This window comes from Amblyomma americanum, chromosome 5 (assembly GCF_052857255.1).
Source record: "Amblyomma americanum isolate KBUSLIRL-KWMA chromosome 5, ASM5285725v1, whole genome shotgun sequence".
In the NCBI taxonomy this organism is placed as follows: domain Eukaryota; kingdom Metazoa; phylum Arthropoda; class Arachnida; order Ixodida; family Ixodidae; genus Amblyomma; species Amblyomma americanum.
This window is the reverse complement of record NC_135501.1, coordinates 75846037-75856605: the sequence shown is the minus strand read 5'-3', so window position 1 is coordinate 75856605 and position 10569 is coordinate 75846037.

Genomic DNA, 10569 nt, shown 5'->3' with positions numbered 1-10569 from the left:
TCTTTCACTCCGACCTTCCTCCCTAATGGCACGGTTATTACTCCCAGAACTAGGTCAGTTGCTGTGACATTTTCTTTCCTCGAAAACAGATTACCGTATTTACTCGAATGTGCCGCGAGTTTTTTTACCGAAAGTAGGAAGGAAATGTCACCCCCCACGTTACAATCGAATACTAGGTTTAAAAACTCTGTGAAGAGCACCAAACTCACTATTAAAATCATTCCATGTGTCAAACGTGTGCATTGATCGTACTGGTCATTCGAAATCTCACTCCACCTCGCCGGTCAACCAGTACGCGAACCACAGGTCACTACTAGGACAAAGTGGAAACCTAAACGCAAAAAACTACGCCAGCTAGTCACTGGATGGATGGATGGAAGGTAGGAGCATCCCCTTTGAAACGGGGCAGTGGTTGTTGCCACTATGCTCAGTTTTTTTCCTTTATTATTGTTTACTCTGCTGTAAGTTAATACATTTCGCCATTTCCTTTAAAAAAACTTGTGTCACCTCTCTGCTTTTGTGCCACCAATCCTCCAAGCGCTTTTTGCTAATTTCCACCGCAGATTTATTTACATTACTATTATCTTTAAACCTAAGGCCTCGGGAAGAGTGAGTGTGCCTGCATCGGGATGGATACCATAGCATTTTAGGATGAGGTGTTCTATTCAGTTTTGCCACACACAGCACATGTGTCATCTTCGTTAAATTTTTTTCTGTAGCTGCGCGTTCTAAGACGCCCTGACCTAGCTTCACTGTCGCGATGAGAGGGCGCCACCTCTTGACTCATGCTCGCAACCTGTAACGAGGTTGTGTGGCATCCGTGACCGCATAATGAACAGCCACCCCGGAGGCACCGAGCGCTCGCAATCGCCGTCAAGACGCCAGCAATCCCACGGCCATCTGTCTGTTAATCCTTGCAACTGATCGAAAAACGTGGCCGCGTGACTAACCGGCAGCAGGGCATGGAGCAGCGCGCTTTGTTCGCTCTTTCTCGTGTTTGGTGCCAGTGCGTGTAGTGCGTTCCGTGCTTCGAGTCTTAGTCCTATACCCATCAAACGGTCGAGTCAAGCGGAGTGGCGTGCTCACGCGCTCAGTATACAGCTGGCTTCAAGCGCAACGCTATTCTGCTTGCTGAGAAAGTGGGAAATTCTGCTGCTGCAAGACGTCTGGACATCGACGATCAGGGGATGGAGGAAACATCGCGAGGAATTGTTTAACTGCAACAGCCTGCGAAAAGGCTTTTGGGGGCCCAAGAAAGGCCGCTTCCCGGAGTTGGAGCGTCGCCTTGCAGAGTTCATTAGCGAGCAACGTTCCCGACTACTTGGAGTAAGCATTGAAATGCTTCAGTGCAAAACACAGGAGCTTGCGCGGGACACGGGTTTGACCCAAAACCAATTTAGGGCATCACGAGGCTGGGTGCAGAAGTTTATGCGAAGGGCCGGCTTCTCTCTTCGACGCACGACTTCTATTTGCCAGAAGCTGCCCGGGGACTTCGAGAGTTCCAGCGCTACGTCATCGATCTTCGTCGCTCTACCAACATGCCACTTGGACGTATCGACAATGCCGACCAGACGCCCGTGTATCTGGACATGCCTATGTCCAGAACAGTGCACATGTCTGGTGAGCTTGAAGTTCGCCTTAGAAGCACAGGCAACGAAAAAAATCGATTACCGTTATGCTGGCATGTTTGGCTGACGGCTGCGAGCTGCCTCCATTCATCATTTTTTACCGGAAGACGATCCCGAAGGAAACTTTCCCGAATGACGTTATCGTGCGCTGTCACGAAAAAGGTTGGATGGACTCGAATCTTGTCATAGATTGGATTCAAAGCGTATGGGACCGAAGGCCAGGCGCATTGCTGCATCTGGAAGCAATATTGGTTCTCGACTCTTTCCGAGGTCACCTGACACCCGGCGTCAAACAAAAGCTACAGCGTGACCGAACGCATCTCATTGTTATACCGGGTGGCATGACCTCCATTCTCCAGCCTCTGGACGTTTCCATGAACAAGCCCTTCAAGGTTCGCTTGCGACAATTATACTGGGAGTGGATTGAAAGCGGAACACCTGCAGGTAGGCTGAAATGCCCAAGCGCGTCTACCGTTGCCCACTGGGTTTCAGCAGCCTAGTACGGGCTGCCTCATGATTTGGGCTACCGCGCATTTAAGAAATGCTGAATTTTAAATGCTCTAGACGGAAGCGAGGACGACCTGCTGGGGGAGGCAGCTAGTGACAAAGAAGAGTCAAGCTGTGATGATGACAGTGACGGCGACAACTGCCGTGAGGAAGAGGGTGTATAAGAATGCCTGTTTGGCTTGTATTTCAATAAAGTTGTCTTTGACCCTAAGAACTGTGTGATGTCAGTTCCTCGCGTCACATTCGGGTTCTTTCGGTTTTTCTGTCGCACGCCCGAAGTCTACCCTCGCGTTACAATCGTAGTTTTTTTTCCCCTTTTCACACCCGTAAAGTCGACCCTCGCGTTACATTCGAGTAAATACGGTATTAGGCTTGTGCGAATATTCGATATTTTCGAATATTTGAACGAATAATGCACTATTCGATACTTGGTTCGATTCGAATTTTGTTTTTCGAAGTATTTGACTTGAACAAATAGCCACACGAGGCAGGGAGAAGGTGTTTTCGAAAGTTTCGGTCTTGGATTCAGTAATTTAAACCAAGCAAGGAAAAGTCATAACAAAGGCATACAAAAACTCATCTTGTCGGCGTGGTGGTATGGTAAATTGCGTTTAGTGGGCGACTCTGTCTCTCCCGCGGCGGCATTTGATCAATCCCAGCCGCCTTGAACCACTCTAGAGAGCACCATATGGGACTTGCATGCGGCCAGCAATACGATATGGAACCTTATTGTAAAGATTCCACCGGGAACTCAAGTTCGATGTCTTAAATGCAAGGCAGTCCTGAAGACCCCGACAAGTACAACAACCCTAGCAACGCATTTAAGGAGACACCCGGACTTGCACAAGGACTACCAAGAGAAGTGGGACGCACGCGAAAGGCCTTCCAAGCTCAAAGGGGCAAGCAAGGCAAGTGGTCAACAGCCATCCATAGCCGGCAGTTTCAAACCGAAAATGAAGACGTGGCCCCCCAAAGCCCATCATATGACAAAAATGGTAGCTCGCTTCGTAGCTCGTGGTATACACCCCTACAACATTGTCGAAGAACCGGGTTTGCTCAACATGATGAAATTCGCTATGCTGGATTATGCTGTGCCGTCTCGGACAACGTTCGCGAGAGCCATTATTCCGGACCTCTACGCATCAAGCAAAGAGAAGGCGAAAAAGAAGCTCGGGGACATTTTTGCAACCGGAGTGGAGTCGCTTTCAATCACAACTGATGGTAGGACATCGTGGGCAAATGACAGCTACGTTTGTGTAACTTGTCACGTCATGGACAGGGACTTCGTGCAACATGGACATGCATTGGCTTGCACGGAGATGGCAAACTCTCACACTGCAGAAAACCTGGAGCTGTTTACCGCAGGTGTCATCGAGGAGTGGGAACTTCCAGCCCACGATACTGCGCTGATCTTCGTCGTTACAGATAATGGAAGGAACTTTACTTCTGCAGTAGCGCGTTCGTCCTGGAGTGGTGTGCAGTGTTTCGGACACACCCTTCAGTTGTGTGTCAGTGATGCCAAAAGTGTCGGGGTTCTTGCAGCTCTGTCTAAGGCCAGAGCGATTGTGGCTAGATACAAACGAAGTGCCAAGGCCCGAGGACGGCTTCAGGAATTTCCGAGAAACGTGCAGCTGGACTCGAGGTTATACAAGACGTCCCGACGATATGGAACAGTGAGCATGCCATGATGGCCAGGCTCGTGAAGCTCCGTACGGTCATCACTGCAGCTGTTCGAAGTGAGTGGAAGCTTATGAATGCAGCAGTGCAAGTCTTGAAGCCACTTGACCATGCTACAGCGTAACTGTCCGGGGACAGATACCCCACGCTGTTGCAAGTCATTCCCCTGTTGCAGTGTACCGAGATGTTTCTAGCTGAAAATGTTTCAGAAGGTGGTGAGGCAGCATTGCTTGCCTCAAGCCTTTTGCGTAGCATCAAGACGAGGTTCCCTGATATCAAGATGCCATGCCTTCCTGCATTGGCAATGTTGGTCGATCCAAGATACAAAGATGTCTGTTGTGCTGAACAACCCGCAAAGCAATGGGCGTTTACTCTACTCACAATGGCAGCAGAAGAGACTGTGCCAGTAGATCAACATGGAACAGCAAGAAGTGAGAACAGCACCTGCTCTGCAGACCCATCAGGGAGCAGACCCACTGTGTGGAGTGCTTTTACACACTTCAGTTCGCATGCACACCATCAAGCCGTACAATCTCGGATGAGGTTGCTGGATACTTGAAGGCCTCCCTTTTTCCCGGTCCGAAGACCCCCTTATGTGGTGGAAAAGCAAGGGTTGCCACGTTTACCCAAACCTGGTTGCAGCTGCCCGTAGGTACCTTTCGATACCAGCCACCCAGACAAGAAGTGAAAGGCTTTTTTCGACTGCAGGAGCTGTTGTAAGCTGCATAAAGGAGCAGCTCAAACCCCAGCATGTGGAACAACTAGTGTTTTTGCACGGAAATTCGTAGATTTTCTTAAATAAAGTTGTTTGCTTTCCTTGAATAAATCCTTGACCTTAGCCCTCTGCCGTTTTTTCCCTTTACTTGCTACTATTCGAAGTATTCTCTTTGAATTCGCTTCGAACCAAAAAAGGAATATTCGCACAAGGCTGCCCATTATGTCAGTAGAAATGGTCATGTTTGTGTAGAATGTTGACAATTGTGATTTTTTATGGTGCAAGGACATCTGAGGCCAAAGAGCATCATATGGTAAAGGTATTCGTCTCAAGGTGGGGTCAAGGACTTATTTCCCAAGAATTTCACCCTAAAGCTGAGCACCAGGCCAGGGGAACGAGTGTACCCATTGTATCACCGGTAGGTACCTAGCAGCACTGGGTATCGAACCCCGCACCTCCTGCATACGAGGCAGGTTTTCAAAGCACTAGGCCGTCACTAGGTTATTACTGAAGACATCGTTTAAGACGAACTTGAAGGGACTAGAAAATTTGTTAGTCTTATTAAAAGTTCATCTTGACTAAAGTGCCTCCAGAAATACGCGAGCACGTACGCTTGGCCAAACATATATGTTACATGCTGAAAAATGAATAAAATGGCCTTGCGTTGAATGGATAATTTCAAATTGAACATATATGGCATTATGCAAGAAATTTATGGGTTTTTCGGTGTTCGATCCATATCCCAAAGCAACTGTGCACATTAAGTGCACGCAATGTAATGCATGCACGATGTACCTTACAATTGTAGACAATTGCAAAAATTGTGTTTATGTAAACAGATTACGGAGCCCTCCACTACAGCATTTTTTTTCTTTCTCCTTTCACTCCCTCCTTTATACCTTCGCTTACGGTGCTGTTCGGGCGTCCACCGGGATTTGAGACAGTTGCTGCGACATTTCCTTTACAGTACTCTTGCGCTCTTCGCAATTTCGAAGGTCACGAGCACAAAACAAACCACCACCGTAGCTATCGCAACACCGACATCACTAACACATGAAGGAACACGGCGCCAAAGTGTCTGTGACCGGTGTCGCAAAGCAGGCGGCAGCGCCCGAGATAACGCGACTGACAGAGTTCCCGAAACACGCAAAGGTTGCGTGGCGGTTACGACGGCCGCGCGGGTCAGAAATTCAAAGGGGAGAGAGAGAGATAGAGATCTTTTCTGTTTTCAGAAACTTGTTGTGGTTAGATCTCTCTCTTTATTACAGACGCTAGCCCTAAGAACGCCCTCGCAATGGCCTAGTTCTGCCTTTCTCAAGACCGGACACCACTTTGTCTTTTTTAGCATTTTATGAAGAGTGCGACGGCGAGATACTGCGCCCAGCCAGACGCTCGGCACACCCGCCTTAAAAGAATATAGATCTGGGGCATGTTTTCTAGGCGTCTGAAAATTGTACTCACAACGCATGACATGGGACCATTTTACAGTGAGCGCGATCCTAGTGCGATCAATCATTTGGCGTAGGCTAGGGAAAAGCCACAGCTAGCTAGCATCACGATAGAGTTACTCTCAAGTGCCTGTGGCCGCTTCTTCTTTAAGTGCAGCTAAGACCACAGGTTGTGCGGCAATAAATTCGACAAGAAGGAGGCGTGAGTTGTGCGCTTTTAAACATGCACTCGCAGAACGTTACGCAGGACCAGTTTTCAGTGAATAACTGCTTCTAGTGCACTTAAAATGTCATCAAGCAATCAGCGTCTACCATGGAAGAGCCGCATCTACAGAGCAACACCATAGTTCATCTCAAATGCCCGTGGCAGCTTCGTCTTGTTTTCAGCTGAGAGCAGAAGTAGTGCGGGGCGTGTAGATGCTAGAGTCAGTGGATAAAGTGACTCTGGTAGGTGCTACGCCATATATGGCAGACGAGGGACCGTCGTATGAGCCTCAGCCTCAACCGATGCTCGACGTGTTCGTGGGCGCCATAATTGGTGTCGATAGGGATGAAACCCAGCTATACATGATAGAGTCCTTGGAAAAATAAACTCATTCAGTGACTGCATTACTTGAGGCGGATCGAACGCGAAGCAGCTACGCTTAGCAGTCACACCGGTCAACGTGCAGTTGGACGCAACTTATGTAGCAGTAATTGAGGTTTTTGTTAAAACAATAATAAAAAGGAAGAAAAACATTTTTGCTAGCCCCTGCATCTGCCATCGATACTTAAGCACCTCATCTGGGGCAGCGGAAATAAAGGATAGCAGGCAGAATGGAGAATGAAATGAAAGAGTTGAGGGGACAGGAAGAGAGGATAGGAGGAGAGGTAATATAAACAAACTATTTACACAATAAGAAATGTGTATAGGTTGTGCGCGTGATTATAGTTCATGATGGAGCAATAAAAATACGCGCCCAGCACTATATGTTGACTACAACTGGAGTGGAGCGTCCAATTGTTACTCGTCCAAGGTAGAACTCGCGGAGCGTTCGGTACGTGTAACTATACCTGGCTGAGAACAGACGGGACGTCAAGCCCATCTGTTCGAGGAACGCACAGAGGCTCACCAAGGTTCGCTCACGGGTGCGCGCACTGCTTTGCGGCATCTTATGTTAATAATAATAATAATAATAATAATAATAATAATAATAATAATAATAATAATAATAATAATAATAATAATAATAATAATAATAATAATAATACTTCGTATTTGAGGAAAGGAAATGGCGCAGTATCTGTCTCATATATCGGCGGACACCTGAACCGCGCCGTAGGGGAATGGATAAAGGAGGGAGTGAAAGAAGAAAGGAAGAGATAGGTGCCGTAGTGGAGGGCTCCGGAATATTTTCGGCCACCTGGGGATCCTTAAAGTGCACTGACATCGCACAGCACACGGGCGCCTTAGCGTTTCGCCTCCATCGAAACGCAGGCGCCACGAACCAGGGAACTCCGGATCAGTAGCCGAGCCGGATAAGTAGCCGGTGAAAACTTTTTATTGAGTGAAAGGAGAGTTTGCAGGTCAAAAGTGGCCTTTTACATAGGTGGAGTCATTAGTCTGGAACACCGCTGGACGAGGCCACTACTCGCACTCGTTGGACTAGAGCCCTTTGAGACTCCAGTCCCGAGCAATTGAGCAGGGTTGCCTCTCGGCAAGGGTTTGAGGGAAGGGAGCGATTCTTCTAACAGGTCCAAACCATGTGGAAAATATCGGACATTTCCCCACAATGAGGGCAGCACCCATCAATTTTGGGGTCCAAATGCTTTTCTATTGCAGGACACAACAGGTTGTTGCGTCCTGTGAGTAGGCAATTGTGGCACAAACGCGGCACTGGAGCGATAGGCCGCCGGCGTTCATTGGCGCTGGCAACATTGAAGACCTTTGATTTTGAGGAAAAACGCATAAATGAGGTGTCCCTGGGTGAGTGGACACCTCAGCTACGCGGTGGTGGGGGTGGAAAACATTTATTGCCAAGCGATAAAATTAAAAATGCTTCATGGGTAGAAAGTAATAAGGTACTTGGAGAACTTCAGAATGTGTTTAGAAGGGGTAGGTGCTTAGATGATAGCCTGTTCGTGCTTACATATGTATAGAAATAGCTGAGGCGGAAAACAGACCTCTACATTTAGCCTTCCTGGATATAAGCGATGCATACGACAACGTGAACAGAGAACTCCTGTGGAACATATTTAAAGATGAAGGTATCGATCATGAGGTAAGTGATGTTCTACAGGAAATATACCAACGTAATGATGCTGAGATTATGTGGAAAGCGATAAAAAAGTACAACTGTCGAGGTACGCAAATCATTAAGGCAACGTTGTCCTCTTATTTCCGCTGCTGCTCATGCTTTATATGGTGAATATGGAAAGAAAGCTGCAAGAAAGTAATGTAGGTTATAATCTCTGGTACAGATTAGGCGGAAAGGTCTTGGAGCAAAGGCTTCCGTGTTTAATTTATGCAAAGACGCGAATTAGATGACACGAATTGGGGACTGCCGACTGGAGAGCAAGAAGGCTGCGCAAATTGCTTCTAAACAAAACTCTTTATTTGGTCTCACTTGCGCCCACAATCGACTGCATCACTCGGCAACGGCGTAGCAACAAGCGTTCTCGGTGGTCATCGAACAGAATGTCCGCCGCTGTCAGCCGTGCTCAATTTAAAGCTGATAGCGAAATTTCCAGTTAAAGAGTGCAAACTTACAACATTCGGGAACAACCTAGAATCATCTCTGCCTGGCTGCGATCAATCGAGATAAATCTGGTCGCGTCTTGCATCGCAAACAAAGCGATAAAGTGGCTTAACGGCAGCTTTGAAGAATGAAAAGACACTGCAAAGATTCGCGGCATTATTGCAGCATTTGACAGAAAGCGATTAAGATTTGCGAACTCCGGTGAATTGCTGTGGAGTCGAAGGAGACGCTCTAGGTTTCAGTTCTAGCGCAACTAAGCCAGGTGTGATAATTTTCTGATATAACTGATCAGGCGCTTACAATACAATGCCATGAAATACCCAGAGTGGACGAATATATACACGGAAAAGCACGAGCAGTCTGTAAGGGCGAAAGGGCCACGAGATGCCGGGATAAAGAAACATAGGGCATTATATGCATTCGTTCGGTTGATGAACCGAAGAAGGTATAAAAAAGAAATTCAATTGTAAATTATTTAGTGTCCGAAGGCGAATACCACTAAGTGGTTCACATATATTGATGGCTAATGCAAAATTTCAAAGAAAAAACATGCTAGTAAAATTTTACTGCCTATGGCTCCGAGTCAACAAGCCGGCACACTGGGCACCCACACCCCCCTAGTCCACCGGATGCAACGCGTGACACGAGGTGCGTGCACAATACTGAGATCGGGCCTCTCTGCACAAAATAATAATAATAATAATAATAATAATAATAATAATAATAATAATAATAATAATAATAATAATAATAATAATAATAATAATAATAATTGGTCTTTGGGGAAAGGAAATGGCGCAGTATCTGTCTCACATATCGGCTGACACCTGAACCGCGCCGTAAGGGAAGGGATAAAGGAGGGAGTGAAAGAAGAAAGGAAGAAAGAGTTGCCGTAGTGAAGGGCTCCGCAATATTTTCGACCACCGGGTATCTTTAACGTGCACTGACATCGCACAGGACACGGGCGCCTTAGAGTTCTTCCTCCATAAAAACGCAGCCGCCGTGGTCGGGTTCCAACCCGGGAACTACAGATCAGTAGCCGAGCACCCTACCCACTGAGCCACCGCGGCGGGTATGCACAACATTGGAAAATTGGATTTCGGGAAAGGAAATGGCGAAGTATCTGTCTCACATCTTGGCGGACTCCTGAACCAGGCTCACACCTGATACCTGATTTAATATCTGCCGCAGGTCCTTGGACCAAAGATATCAAACTTGTTTTTGGAATATGGCGGAGTGGTGGGTTTGAAGCATTCTGGCACGGGTCGGCCCGGTATCGACTGCCTCCGGGATCGGCCTGTGGAACATTAGCGCGGCACGTCTTTTCTTTCACTATTTGCTCTCCTCTCCTATGCTTTACCCGTCCTAATTTCAGCACGCGGCAGCGAGCGTGGCTCGGCTTGAGCCAGAAGGCAGGCCCGTGCTCTTTCCTTTTCCTTCTTCTTTTCAGAAACATCAGTCAGTCAATCACACCTGAACCGCGCCGTAAGGGACGGGATAAAGGAGGGACTGAGAGAAGAAAGGAAGAGGGGCCGCAGTGGAGGGCTCCGGAATAATTTCGACCACGGGTGCCTCTTTGCATGCGTTTCGCCTCCATCGAAATGCAGCGCTGGAGAGTTCTGCAGTTGAGAAATGCTGCAATTTTCTCTCAAGCTCCTGCGTTGCGCTACCGTCGAGGCTAAATGCTGCTTCACGTGCAAGCAACCGAGCGAATTGAATGCTTTAGGCCGCGTCCAAGGGAGTAATTCTCAGCTGGTTGGAACCTCGCCGCTCGAGCCACCGCGACAACTCAATACAGGTTTTTGCAGATTTTGCTTCATGCAAGTGAAACAGGCATGCAAGCGGAAATACAAGCG